The sequence below is a fragment of the Schistocerca nitens genome, chromosome 5 (genome assembly GCF_023898315.1).
Source record: "Schistocerca nitens isolate TAMUIC-IGC-003100 chromosome 5, iqSchNite1.1, whole genome shotgun sequence".
NCBI classification, from domain to species: Eukaryota; Metazoa; Arthropoda; class Insecta; order Orthoptera; family Acrididae; genus Schistocerca; species Schistocerca nitens.
The window spans coordinates 77970057-77984885 of record NC_064618.1 but is presented as its reverse complement, the minus strand read 5'-3'; positions in this window follow the sequence as shown (position 1 = coordinate 77984885).

Below are 14829 nucleotides of genomic sequence, written 5' to 3'. Positions count from 1 at the left end.
CCTCGCGTGAGATCGATGTGATTGCTGAATGTGAGGCGTTGTGGGTCTGTTAGTCCGCTTCTAGCCTGAGCATCCTTCGGGAGACAATTGTGGCCGCCCTTACATCCGGTCGGTTAATTAATTCTATCCCAGGACATTTTGGTGGCAGGACATGGTATTAAAGATGTTAGTTATTGTAAAATGTTAAATGGTTGTATTTTACTGTGATTGTTTTTGGCCACTGTTTAAAAAGGTTAAGTTTCCATTTCATTGTTTTTTTTTTAAATTAAGTGGCTTTAAAAGTGTTAGTTACTGTAAAAGGTGAATGACCGTATCTTTACTTTGATTGTTTTAATCTACATGGAATTCTTTGAAAAGACTAGTTCTGCCTCCCTGTTAGCGAGCCCTTGTAATTTAATATCTTGTTGTGGCAAAATTTAAAAGAAGTTGCTCCCTACATGTTCGGTAGCGAGATTGTATCCAATTGGTGTTATTGTTTCATTACTTGGAAAATTTTGATTTTGTTATTAAATGCTTTATCAGTGTCTGTTTTAAGTAAAATGGCTTGGCTATTAACGGCAAAGTAAAGTTTTGAATTTCATTACGTGGAAAATTTTGATTTGTTATCAAATGTTTTATCAAAGCCGGTTTTAAGTGAAATGGCTTCGCCGTTAACTGTAAAGTAAATTGTTTTGAAAAGGCACTCATGCCTGCTAGCTTTTTGGATCTGTTCCTGGTCAAGTGGTACAGAAATGAGTTTTAATGGTTGAAGTAATCAATAAAGAAATTGGAAATTGCAACTCCACAGTAACCAACTAATTTTGGCCCCGTTTCCCAAATGGAGGTTTTCCTTGATTAATCGTAATACCTGTCTCAGATGTATACGTTTTTTTTCTCAGTTATTTGATAAAAATGTTGGCAAGTTATTTTGTAACCATTCCGCGTGCAGAACGTAGACAGTGAATTATTATATCAAGTAGTATCCTTTCGTGTGACAATACAAAGCCTTACAGATTTTTCGTCTTTCGTAAACTTGAAACGCGTACGTTTCATATGTAATCATTACCAGCGATGGCGAGACACGACAGAATCTCTGACCAGAGAGTTATTTATCGTTGCTAGTCTGCGCCTGACCGCGCGAGAGTTCAGTTGCGAGTTGTACTCTGTCTGTAGTAGACGTCGGATACAGTAGTGTGTAGCGAGTCGGCATGCGTCCGCGGTGTGCTCTGCCCACGAGTCTGGTCAGGAATGTGGTGGACGATATGTATATTATTGTAGAAGGTAATGAAGCAGCATTGCGCTCAGCTAATAACGTATGTTAATTGTAATTAATTTGTTCAAAAAATGCCCCAATAATAATTTTTCTATAAAGTAACCTTTTAAACAAAAGGATTCATTTCAAGTTAAATAATATTTCCTATGCATTCCCTCCAACAATCAAAATTAAATATACGCCAGCATTGCACGAAGCTGTGCCGAAAAATAAGAGCAGATGTAGATGCAGTTTTACTGAGGTAAGAAATTATCAGATGTAATTATTTCACAGGGCCGAAGGTCAGCGCAGCTGCCCTTATAAAATTTATCAGGTTTAATTATTTGTGTTGAGATGTTACGTTCAGTTCATGGTTCATTATTTAATTAACATTATTGTGGGTTTGTGATCAATCTTCATCCCTTAACGATATTTTGTGGGGAGTTTACATTTGCGCAATTTTTATTCTTTAATTTTGCAAGGAGGTTACGCTTGGCACATTTTATTATTCCGTTAATATAGACAAACTTTATTGCGGGGAAGTTACAAACTGGAACCTGATTTATAGGATCGTATAATTTATGTCCAGTCCGTTCCATTTCATATTCAGTCTTAGCTGTCTTGCTCAAAGCAGTATATGGAAAGCATATAATTACGTAATTTTTCTTGAATTTCAAATCATTATCCGTATACTGAGAATCCAAGTGGTCTTTATGATTTGTCTGCACAGTTTTGAAGCGAATCTATTTATTGTTTGTAATATTTCTGCCAATTACTTCACTTCTACATACCTGTTACAACAGTCTCTGTCTCATCGGTGATCAGTCAGTGCGTGTTTAGTTACATAACTCAATCGTACACTGCTATATCAGTCCACTGTTTGCATCAGTAATTTAAATGTGCGGAGAGGTAAGTCATTGGACGCTGTTCTGGAATAGCTATGGAAGGCTATTGGATCTTCGTGTACGTAGATACTTAGATTCATTACCGTTGGGCTTACGTTAAGTAAGTGCTGTACGTATTCTGTGGCTATTAATAATTTGCGGTCGGATCGCGTTTGCATTTGTATAAAGGGATGTAAACGTTCATATTAAACGGCGTAGCTTAATAGATCAGGGCTTTACCTACGTGCTCTGCAATACCTTACGATCGACTCCGGACGGTACGTCTTTGCACACAACAGTTTATACTGTCGCTGATAGTGTCTGATAAAGCATTTTAATTACACTACTCGCCATTAGAATTGCTACACAAAGAAGAAATGCAGAAGATGAACGGGTATTCGTTGGACAAACATACTATACTAGAGATAATATATGATTACATTTTCACGCAATTTGGGTGCATAGATCCTGAGAAATCAGTACCCAGAACAACCACCACTGGCCGTAATCACGCCCATGATACGTCTGGGTATTGAGTCAAACAAAGCTTGGATAGCGTGTACAGGTACAGCTGCCCATGCAGCTTCAACACGATACCACAGTTTATCACGAATAGTGACTGGCGTATTGTGACTAGCCAGTTGCTGTGGCACCATTGACCAGACGTTTTCAATTGGTGATAGACCCGGAGAATGTGCTGGCCAGGGCAGCAGTCGAACATTTTCTGTATCCAGAAAGGCCCGTACAGCACCTGCCACATACGGTCGTGCATTCTCCTGCTGAAATGTAGGGTTTCGCAGGGATCGAATGAAGGGTAGAGCCACGGGTCGTATCACATCTGAAATGTAACGTCCACTGTCCAAAGCGCCGTCAGTGAGAAGAAGAGGTGACCGAGACGTGTCACCAATGGCACCCCATACCATCACGCCGGTTGATACGCCAGGAAGGCGATGACGAATACACGCTTCCAATGTGCGTTCACCGCGATGTCGCCAAACACGGATGCGACGATCATGATGCTGTAAACAGAACCAGGATTCATCCGAAAAAATGACGTTTTGCCAATCATGCACCAAGGTTCGTCGTCGAGTAAGCCATCGCAGGCGCTCCTGTCTGTGATGCAGCGTCAAGGGTAACCGCAGCCATGGTCTCCGAGCTGATAGTCCGTGCTGCTGCAAACGTCGTCTAACTGTACGTGCAGACGGTTTTTGTCTTGCAAACGTCCCTACCTGTTGGCTCAGGGATCGAGACTTAACTGCACGATCTGTTACAGCCATGCGGATAAGATGCCTGTCATCTCGACTGCTAGTGACACGAGACCTACGGGATCCAGCACGCCGTTTCGTATTACCCTGCTGAACCCACCGATTCCATATTCTGCTAATGGTCATTGGATCTCGACCAATGCGAACAGCAATGTCGCGATACGATAAACCGCAATCGCGATAGGCTACAATCCGACGTTTATCATAGTCGGAAACGTGGTGGCACGCGTTTCTCCTCCTTACACGAGTCATCACAACAACGTTTCACCAGGCAACGCCGGTCAACTGCTGTCTGTGTATAAGAAATCGGTTGGAAACGTTCCTCATGCGAGCACTTTGTAGGTGTCGCCACCGGTTCGAACCTTGTATGAATGCTCTGAAAAGCTAATCATGTGCATATCACAGTATCGTCTTCCTGTCGGTTAAATGTATGTAGCACGTCATCTTCGTGGTGTAGCAATTTTAATGGCCAGTAGTGTACTTCGTTGAGCACATTGGCTCGGCCATCACTGATTTTCCTGCTGCATTGTCTGACCTTACAGACGCTAATAATACCTATCCACATGGCACGGCTTCACTGGAATTCTACAACAGTATCTTTCTGATATCGCAAGAAGCTCACAGCTCACTGCAGACGATACACTGGTGTTGCCAGTTTCTCCTGGCGTTGCAAACTGGTAGCTGTCGCCACAACACTGAAACTTTCTCACAGTATTGTCTCTCAAACCCTCTCTCACATTAAGTCAAGCGCATTCCGTGTCTACTAATCGCGCTATCTCCTAACGTATCTTAATTTCTAGGTCACCCTTGTACATTCTCTATGGGAGTTATGGATGCTGAATGCCGGCCGTAAGGCTGCAACAGGGTCAGTTTCTCAGGCGATGACACCATGAATGGTGTTTTCGTATGAGCGCTCCTTACTCTAAATGGAATTTAGAGCACCAAAACGGAACGGCAGTCGGTACAGAGGAACTTCAGAGACTCACCGCCGCTGTATGAAAAACTGTAAGTAAAGCGAGCGATTAAACTGTAAAATATTTAGGCCAAGACAATGTCTATGTCCACCAGACTCCTCAAACTTAGGAATTTCTCCTTACATGCAGCCCTTTAGTGATGTCTCATGGCTCTTACTGGAGTTTCTGTGGAGTAATTTTTTATAGTGATGAGGGGCGGTCCCTTGGCCGCTTTCTGCCAGTAACGCCACTGTCGCTTTAGCAATTTCCCTGTGGGCACAACATGCCTCTAAAAAACCGTTAAAAAGTGTCGGTCTACTGGGAAATCATGCGGCAAAATGACGCAGGTTCCAAGGCACTGATTATAAAAGTACTGCAACGTGACGTCTAGTTGACATATCATCGTTTAGCACTTTCAGTAATAACAGTTTCTTACCTCTTGATTACTTTTATAAACATTTTCTCCAGATGGCGTGAAGTTTTATCGTGCAGAAACCTAATAATGTTAGTATCTACACTAGCACATTCATATCAGTATGTTATTTATGACTGATATCTCTGTGTTGCTAAAACTGGCAATTGACCCTAAATAATGAAAACTGTGAGGTCATCTACGTGAGTGCTAAAAGGAATCTGTTAAACTTCGGTCACACGATAAATGAATCAAATTTAAAGGCCGTAAATTCAACTAAATACCTATGAATTATAATTACGAGCACTTTAAATGGCAAAGAACTCATAAAAATGTTGCGTGAAAGGAAGAACACTTAGAAGATGCAACAGATCTACTAAAGAGACTGCCTACACTACGCTTGTTCGTCCTTTTCCGGCGTACTTCTGCACGGTGAGTGATCATTACGAGATAGGATTAACGGAACACATCGACGAAGTTCAAAGAAGGACAGCTCGTTTCGTATTATCGAGAAATAGGGGAGAGAGTGTCACGGGCATGATAAAGGATTTGTGGTGGACACCATTACAACAAAGGCATTTCTCGTGCGGCGGGATCTTCTCACCAAATTTCAATCACCAACTTTCTCCTGCAAATGCGAAAATATTTCGTTGACGCTGACCAACATAGTTAGAAACGATCACCATAATAAAATAAGAGAAATCAGAGATTTTTCCACGCACTGGAATAATAGAGAATTCTGGGCACGTAAGTGTGGTTTGCAGAGTAGCCATGAAGATGAAGATGTAGTTGTAGAAAGGATTCTGACGAGAAGCCTCATTTAACACGTTGCTGCTATGAGATCAAAGAAACGGGTACCTGTTTATAAATGGCATTGGAAAATGTTCGTTCCTCAGCCGTAGTTGGATAACAGCCATATAGATGTACAGTGTGTGACCATACACGAGATGCTGGGTGAGTTGTGGAAGGCGTAACGTCACTTTTATTTCGTGTGCGCTTCAACATATTGATATCAAGCGTTGGGCAATTCATAGTACACAAAGTGGAACGTAATTTTGTTGTAAGTTTAATCCCTTTAATTCTTGTATCATGGTAGGCTTTCTTCTTTTTTTCTCTGAAACGATACGCTTTCTTAACGGTATTGACAAGCTTCTTAAAGGATGTGTGCAGTAACTTCAGGGTTGTTGACGTTCAAAATTTTCGTATGAGCATTCATGAAATGAACTATTTATTTTCTTAATTTGTTGGCTTTCGGAACGTGTACTTACAGCCATCCCAGCAATGGGAACGTTATATTACAGTTTGTTTTGACAATCCAAAGTACACCTTTGTTTATGTCGTACCCTGGTACGAAGTTACGTAAGCTTAACGAAGGCCAGATTACGACCACTCACTTCAGATATTCCCACTTCAATCCATATTAATAACCATGTATCTAAATTCGCAATAAAATGTCATTTGTATTTCCTACAAGAATTGTGTAGAAAGCTGCGGACCTAGAACAATACTTCTACAGATCTATAATTAGAAGTTTTGAAACTGGAACTATGTAATAACTGTGGTGTCACCACCAGACACCACACTTGCTAGGTGGTAGCCTTTAAATCGGCCGCGGTCCGTTAGTATACGTCGGACCCGCGTGTCACCACTGTCAGTGATTGCAGACCGAGCGCCGCCACACGGCAGGTTTAGAGAGACGTCCTAGCACTCGCCCCAGTTGTACAGCCGACTTTGCTTGCGATGGTTCACTGACAAGTTACGCTCTCATTTGCCGAGACGATAGTTAGCATAGCCTTCAGCTACGTCTTTTGCTACGACCTAGCAAGGCGCCATTATCATTTGCTAGTTATCTTGTGATGCATGTACCGTCAGACCGATGTTCACCAATTATGAATTAAAGTTAAGTATTCCGGCAGCTACGTACTTTTCATGCTAGTGTAATTACTTTACCTGTTCCAGACCTCACGCCAGCCTGCGTGAGCTTAAACGCGTGCCTTTCGGCTTCCTCCTCCTAGTGGCTTGGCTGTCTTGCCAAGCCACAACTAACAGATCATTAAGCATATATATGAAGATAGTAGCTGTTCTCGAAAGAACAGCTACCATTGAAGACTGTGCAGCTTCTCTAGAATAAATGATAATTAATTGAAAACCTCAGTTGCCGACAGGTGTTGTTGATATACCTCGATTGGGACAGCTGAAAATGTGTGCGAATGCGCACAGGTTGCTCGAACTCTTACAGGAATCGCCAAAGTGTGCGCGAGTAATGAGTGGATGGGCATATATTAGGTACACTACATATGTAGAATTGTGGACAGTTGGGAATGTGGGTCTCACGGGAGGCGTGCAAGGTATAAGTCCCTGAAGTCGCGCCATTCATCTGTGTCCTCGGTGGCTCAGTTGGATACAGCATCTGCCATGTAAGCAGGAGGTCCCGGTTTCGAGGCCCGGTTGGGGCACACATTTTCAGTTGTCCCCATCGAGGTATATCAAGAACCCCGGTCGGCAGTTGAGGGTTTCAATTAATTATCATGTATCATTAAGTGCTGAGGAAAGCAATTTTATATTTGTTGTACACTCTCATGTTTAAGGGAACAGCTTTTCCGGTAAGAAGTCGAGTCCAGAGACTTGACACAACGTTGCAATTCGTTGTGAGAGCCATACTTGGCGCTGTTCATAACACAATTGCAGATTCCGGTCGCCTTAGTATCAGTTCTGGCACATAACTACGCAACAAATGATTGTGGAAATTTGGTGAAGGCAGTGCTCATGGCTAAGGAGACTGAAATGAAATGAAATGATCGCATGGCATTGTTGGCCGGAAGGCGCCATGCGGGGGAGCTCTGCCACCGTATTGAGACTGACAACAAAAGACTGCAACAAATTATTGTGGGAAGTTGGTGAAGGCGCTGCTCTTGGCTGAGGAGGCTGACAAGGCGAAGGCTACAGACACTGCCAAACCACTGGACCCATATACACTCCTGGAAATGGAAAAAAGAACACATTGACACCGGTGTGTCAGACCCACCATACTTGCTCCGGACACTGCGAGAGGGCTGTACAAACAATGATCACACGCACGGCACAGCGGACACACCAGGAACCGCGGTGTTGGCCGTCGAATGGCGCTAGCTGCGCAGCATTTGTGCACCGCCGCCGTCAGTGTCAGCCAGTTTGCCGTGGCATACGGAGCTCCATCGCAGTCTTTAACACTGGTAGCATGCCGCGACAGCGTGGACGTGAACCGTATGTGCAGTTGACGGACTTTGAGCGAGGGCGTATAGTGGGCATGCGGGAGGCCGGGTGGACGTACCGCCGAATTGCTCAACACGTGGGGCGTGAGGTCTCCACAGTACATCGATGTTGTCGCCAGTGGTCGGCGGAAGGTGCACGTGCCCGTCGACCTGGGACCGGACCGCAGCGACGCACGGATGCACGCCAAGAACGTAGGATCCTACGCAGTGCCGTAGGGGACCGCACCGCCACTTCCCAGCAAATTAGGGACACTGTTGCTCCTGGGGTATCGGCGAGGACCATTCGCAACCGTCTCCATGAAGCTGGGCTACGGTCCCGCACACCGTTAGGCCGTCTTCCGCTCACGCCCCAACATCGTGCAGCCCGCCTCCAGTGGTGTCGCGACAGGCGTGAATGGAGGGACGAATGGAGACGTGTCGTCTTCAGCGATGAGAGTCGCTTCTCCCTTGGTGCCAATGATGGTCGTATGCGTGTTTGGCGCCGTGCAGGTGAGCGCCACAATCAGGACTGCATACGACCGAGGCACACAGGGCCAACACCCGGCATCATGGTGTGGGGAGCGATCTCCTACACTGGCCGTACACCACTGGTGATCGTCGAGGGGACACTGAATAGTGCACGGTACATCCAAACCGTCATCGAACCCATCGTTCTACCATTCCTAGACCGGCAAGGGAACTTGCTGTCCCAACAGGACAATGCACGTCCGCATGTATCCCGTGCCACCCAACGTGCTCTAGAAGGTGTAAGTCAACTACCCTGGCCAGGAAGATCTCCGGATCTGTCCCCCATTGAGCATGTTTGGGACTGGATGAAGCGTCGTCTCACGCGGTCTGCACGTCCAGCACGAACGCTTGTCCAACTGAGGCGCCAGGTGGAAATGGCATGGCAAGCCGTTCCACAGGACTACATCCAGCATCTCTACGATCGTCTCCATGGGAGAATAGCAGCCTGCATTGCTGCGAAAGGTGGATATACACTGTACTAGTGCCAACATTGTGCATGCTCTGTTGCCTGTGTCTATGTGCCTGTGGTTCTGTCAGTGTGATCATGTGATGTATCTGACCCCAGGAATGTGTCAATAAAGTTTCCCCTTCCTGGGACAATGAATTCACGGTGTTCTTATTTCAATTTCCAGGAGTGTACATTCTAAGACCTGAAACCACGACGCGCTACGAAGGAATTATCGAATGGTGGAGAAATAGGTAGATGCGATGTACATGTACAGACAAACAAATTATTACAATTTCAGAAAAATTCCCGAGAGACAGAGCTTCACAAACTGAACAAGTTAACAACACGTCAGTCCACTTCTTATCCTTGTGCAACGAGTTATTCGGCTTGATACTGATTGATGAAACTGTTGGATGTCCTCGTGACACATATAGTGCCAAATTCTGTCCGTAACGCTCCAACAGTTCTCAATCAGGGAAAGATCCGGTGACCCTGCTGGCCGAAGTAGGGTTTGGCAAGCTTAAAGACACAAGCGGTCCAAACTGTCGCCGTGTGCGGGCAGGAATTATCTTGCTGAAATCTAAGCCCGAGAAGGGTTGTCATTACGGGCAAACAAAACAGGGTGTAGAATATCGTCGACGTGCAGCTATGCTGCAAAGATTCCGCGAATGACAACCAAAGGGGTCCTGCTATGAAAATGAACTGCACTCCAGACCACTTGTGGTTGTCGCGTCGCATGGCGGGCGACAATGGGGTTCACAATATATATAAATGACCTAGTAGATAGTGTCGGAAGTTCCATGCGGCTTTTCGCGGATGATGCTGTAGTATACAGAGAAGTTGCAGCATTAGAAAATTGTAGCGAAATGCAGGAAGATCTGCAGCGGATAGGCACTTGGTGCAGGGAGTGGCAACTGTCCCTTAACATAGACAAATGTAATGTATTGTGAATACATAGAAAGAAGGATCCTTTATTGTATGATTATATGATAGCGGAACAAACACTGGTAGCAGTTACTTCTGTAAAATATCTGGGAGTATGCGTGCGGAACGATTTGAAGTGGAATGATCATATAAAATTAATTGTTGGTAAGGCGGGTACCAGGTTGAGATTCATTGGGAGAGTGCTTAGAAAATGTAGTCCATCAACAAAGGAGGTGGCTTACAAAACACTCGTTCGACCTATACTTGAGTATTGCTCATCAGTGTGGGATCCGTACCAGATCGGGTTGACGGAGGAGATAGAGAAGATCCAAAGAAGAGCGGCGCGTTTCGTCACAGGGTTATTTGGTAACCGTGATAGCGTTACGGAGATGTTTAATAAACTCAAGTGGCAGACTCTGGAAGAGAGGCGCTCTGCATCGCGGTGTAGCTTGCTCGCCAGGTTTCGAGAGGGTGCGTTTCTGGATGAGGTATCGAATATATTTCTTCCCCCCACTTATACCTCCCGAGGGGATCACGAATGTAAAATTAGAGAGATTAGAGCGCGCACGGAGGCTTTCAGACAGTCGTTCTTCCCGCGAACCATACGCGACTGGAACAGGAAAGGGAGGTAATGACAGTGGCACGTAAAGTGCCCTCCGCCACACACCGTTGGGTGGCTTGCGGAGTATAAATGTAGATGTAGATGTAGGTATCGCACGGTTGTCTCAGGCGTCTCCAGAGGTGTCTGCTCTGGTAATCAGGGCTCTGTTCGAAGCGGGACTCATTACTGAAGACAACTCTATTCCAGTTAATGACATTCCAGGTCGAAGACGTGTCTGCAAACACCCCAGGCGACGGTGGGATTCCAGCCTGTATGTCGTCCGCCATAGGGCACAACAGTTGGGAGCGACAGTGTGCGGCGCCATTTCATTTCATGGCAGGATCAATTTCCTTGTCATCCAAGACAGTTTTACAGCGCGGTGGTACGTCGACGATATTCTACGGTCCGTTTTGTTGCCCTTCCGGGCAAGCTATCTTTACGTTTCGGGAATACAGCGTGGTCCATTGCTCGTTACTGGGCCAAATATCTCACGAAATAAGCGTCAAACGAAAAAACTACAAAGAACGAAACTCGTCTAGCTTGAAGGGGGAAACCGGATGGCGCTATGGTTGGCCCACTAGATAGCGCTGTCATAGGTCAAACGGATATCAATTGCGTTTTTTAAAATAGGAACCCAAAGTTTTTATTACATATTCGTGTAGTATGTAAAGAAATATGAATGTTTAGTTGGACCACTTTTCGCTTTGTGACAGATGGCGCTGTGATAGTGACAAACATATGGCTCACAATTTTAGACGAACAGTTCGTGACAGGTAGGTTCTTTAAATTAAAATACAGAGCGTAGGTACGTTTGAACATTTTATTTCGGTTGTTCCAATGTGGTACATGTACCTTCGTGAAATCATCATTTCTGAGAACGCATGTTCTTACTGCGTGATTACCTGTAAATACCACATCAATGCAATAAATGTTCAAAATGATGTCCGTCAACCTCAGTGCATTTGGCAATACGTCTAACGACATTCCTCTCAACAGCGACTTGTTCGCCTTCCGTAATGTTCGCACATGCATTGACAATGCGCTGATGCATGTTGTCAGGTGTTGTCGGTGGATGACGATAGCAAATATCCTTCAACTTTCCCCACAGAAAGAATTCCGGGGACGTCAGATCCGGTGAACGTGCGGGCCATGGTATGGTGCTTCCACGACGAATCGACCTGTCATGAAATATGCTATTCAGTACCGCTTCAACGGCACGCGAGCCAGGTGCCGGACATCCATCACGTTGCAAGTACATCGCCATTCTGTCATGCAGTGAAACATCTTGTAGTAACATCGGTAGAACATTACGTAGAAAATCAGCATACATTGCACCATTTAGATTGCCATCGATAAAATGGGGCCAAATTTTCATTCCTCCAATAATGCCGCACCATACATTAACCCGCCAACGTTGCTGATGTTCCACTTGTTGCAGCCATCGTGGATTTTCCGTTGCCAAATAGTGCATATTATGCCGGTTTACGTTACCGCTGTTGGTGAATGACGCTTCGTCGCTAAATAGAACGCGTGCAGAACTGTAGACGACGTTCAAAGTCGTTGCCATGCCTTTCCTGGTGCACAGAAATATGGTACGATTGCAATCGATGTTGATGTAGCATTCTCAAGACCGACGTTTTTGAGATTCCTGATTCTCGGACAATATGTCTGCTACTGATGTGAGAATTAGCCCCGACAGCAGCTAAAACACCTACTTGGGCATCATCATTTGTTGCAGGTCGTGGTTGACGTTTCACATGTGGCTGAACACTTCCTGTTTCCTTAAATAGCGTAACTCTCCGGCGAACGGTTAGGACACTTGGATGATGTCGTTTAGGATACCGAGCAGCATACAAAGCACACGCCCGGTGGGCATTTTAATCACAATAGCCATACATCAACACGATACCGACCTTTTCCGCAATTGGTAAACGGTCCATTTTAACACGGGTAATGTATCACGAAGCAAATACTGTCCGCACTGACGGAATGTTACGTGATACCACGTACTTACACGTTTGTGACTACTACAGCGCCATCTATCACAAAGCGAAAAAAGTGGTCCAAGTATAACATTCATATTTATTTACGTACTACACGAATAAGTAACAAAAAATGTGGGTTCCTATTTAGAAAAGAGGGGCAGCGCCATCTAGCGGGCCAACCATAGCGCCATCTGGTTTCCCCCTTCATGCTAAACGAGTTTCAATCTTTGTAGTTTTTTCGTTTGATGCTTATTTCGTGAGATATTTGGCTTGATAACCATCAATGGACCACCCTGTATGATCTGCGCGCACACACTGCGAGAGTTTCTACTGCTTGTCTCCGTGTTTGGCAAGTTCTGTCTTGGCCAGCAAGGTCATCGGACCTCTCACCAGTTGAGAATGTTTGGAGGATTATGGGCAGAGCCTTTCATCTGGCCCCGGATTATGAAGATCTAATGCGCCAGTTGGACAGTATTTGGCACGATATCCCACAGAAGATCACACAACAACGCTGTCAATCAATGGCAAGTCGCATAAGTGCTTGCATAAGGGCCTGACGAGTACCAACATTTTACTGGCTTGCTCAGTTTGTGGTCTTCCTCTTGAATAAATAACTCATTATTTCTGAAATTGCAAATCATTCTTTTGTGCGTAGGGGAACCCGGGGTATACTAGGCAGAATGAAGATGTACGTATTTTCGTGTCAAGGATGTGCTGCCAACGATCGGCAGTAAGTAGAACTAGTTCCGACAGTTACTGCTCAACCTTTGCACCCATGTTTGTTTGGTTTTCGTAAGCGTTGGATCGTGAAGTTCTCGTTATGCTAATTTTTTCTCCTGTCTTGTAAATTCTGGCGAATTGGAAGCAAGAAAAGGTATACCTACTTATTTACTATACGACTATTGTTAGTAGATGCTTAAAATGTGTTTAATAATCTTTAGTTTCATGCGGTTAAATATTTGTTTTCGTATCTTTGTTTAGTGGCCTTACCTCCATAACGTAAATAGGGAAGTACCCCATTCTGTCCCGCTACATTTTTAACAAAGAAATAGCTTTTATTAGGCTCCTAATCTATTTTGCTCTCGATTTCAGATTGTTACAGTGTATAAGAGAAAAACAAATAGGCAGTCATGGTCTACTGAGGCCATGAACAATGCTCTGGAGGCAGTTAATTCTGGCCATTGTGGGAATTTGAAGGCTTCAAACCAATTTGACGTTCCCCAGACTACTCAGGAAAGATACGTCAAAAAAAGAAGGGAAAACTCTGACTACAAAATTGATAAAATGGCTGTAAAGCTTAAAAACGTATTTTCAAAAGTACAGGAACTTGAGCTCGTTAAGTACTTAAAAAGTATGGAGGCTAGGTTATTCGGCTTGACAATCAAAGACTTGCATAGCCTAGCTTATCAGTTGGCTATAAGAAATGGCATTGTTCATAGATTTAAAAATGAAATTGCAGGCGAAGATTGGGGATTGGGCCAATGGTATCCTTAAAAGACATCCTACTTTATCTGTTCACAAACCCGAAGCAACATCTGGTGCAAGAACCATGGGTTTCAATAAAGTAGCTGTCGATAGCTTTTTTCGTTACTAACAAATGTAATTGACAGACACAAACTAATGGCTTCTCAAATATTTAATTGTGATGAAACAGGCGTTTCGGTTAACCCTAAAAACCTATCAAAGATCATAGCTTGCAAGGGGAAACGTCAAGTAGGGGCGAAACTGTAACCTGCCTCATTTCTATGTCACCAAGCTGAGCTTACATGCCTCCAGTGCTTATTTTTCCAGGAAAGAAGAAGCAGATAGAATTTGAGTTAGGACTGCCACCAGGAGGTTGGGCTGAGGTCCACAACACCGGATGGATGACCACAGAGTCATTGTTTGTATGGTTTCGAATATTTGTGGACTTTTCTAAGGCATCAAAAGACTTCCCAGTTCTTCTTATATTAAATAGCCACTCAACACATACCAAGAACATTGACGTTGTAGACTACGCGAAGGAGCGTGGCGTTTCGTTGCTACGTTTACCACCACATTGCTCTCACAGACTTCAGCCTCTTGATGTTTCTTTTATGATGCATTTCAGTCTTCATTACAGCGATGAGCTTCGAAAATGGCTACGAAGCAACCTAGGAAAAGTCGTAACACTCTTTCAAATTTCAACCCTTTTTGGTTCAGCTTTCATCAAAAGCGCAGCAATGAAAACCGCTATTAAAGGTTCTAAGCTACTGGAATATGGCCCACGGACCCATCCATATTCACCGATGCAGATTTCCTCTCGGCAGACACAACTGACTTGACTTGATAGGCCGTCAGATAAAGAGGTTATATTATATCTGGAGCTGAACAATTGGAATTGCCTTCA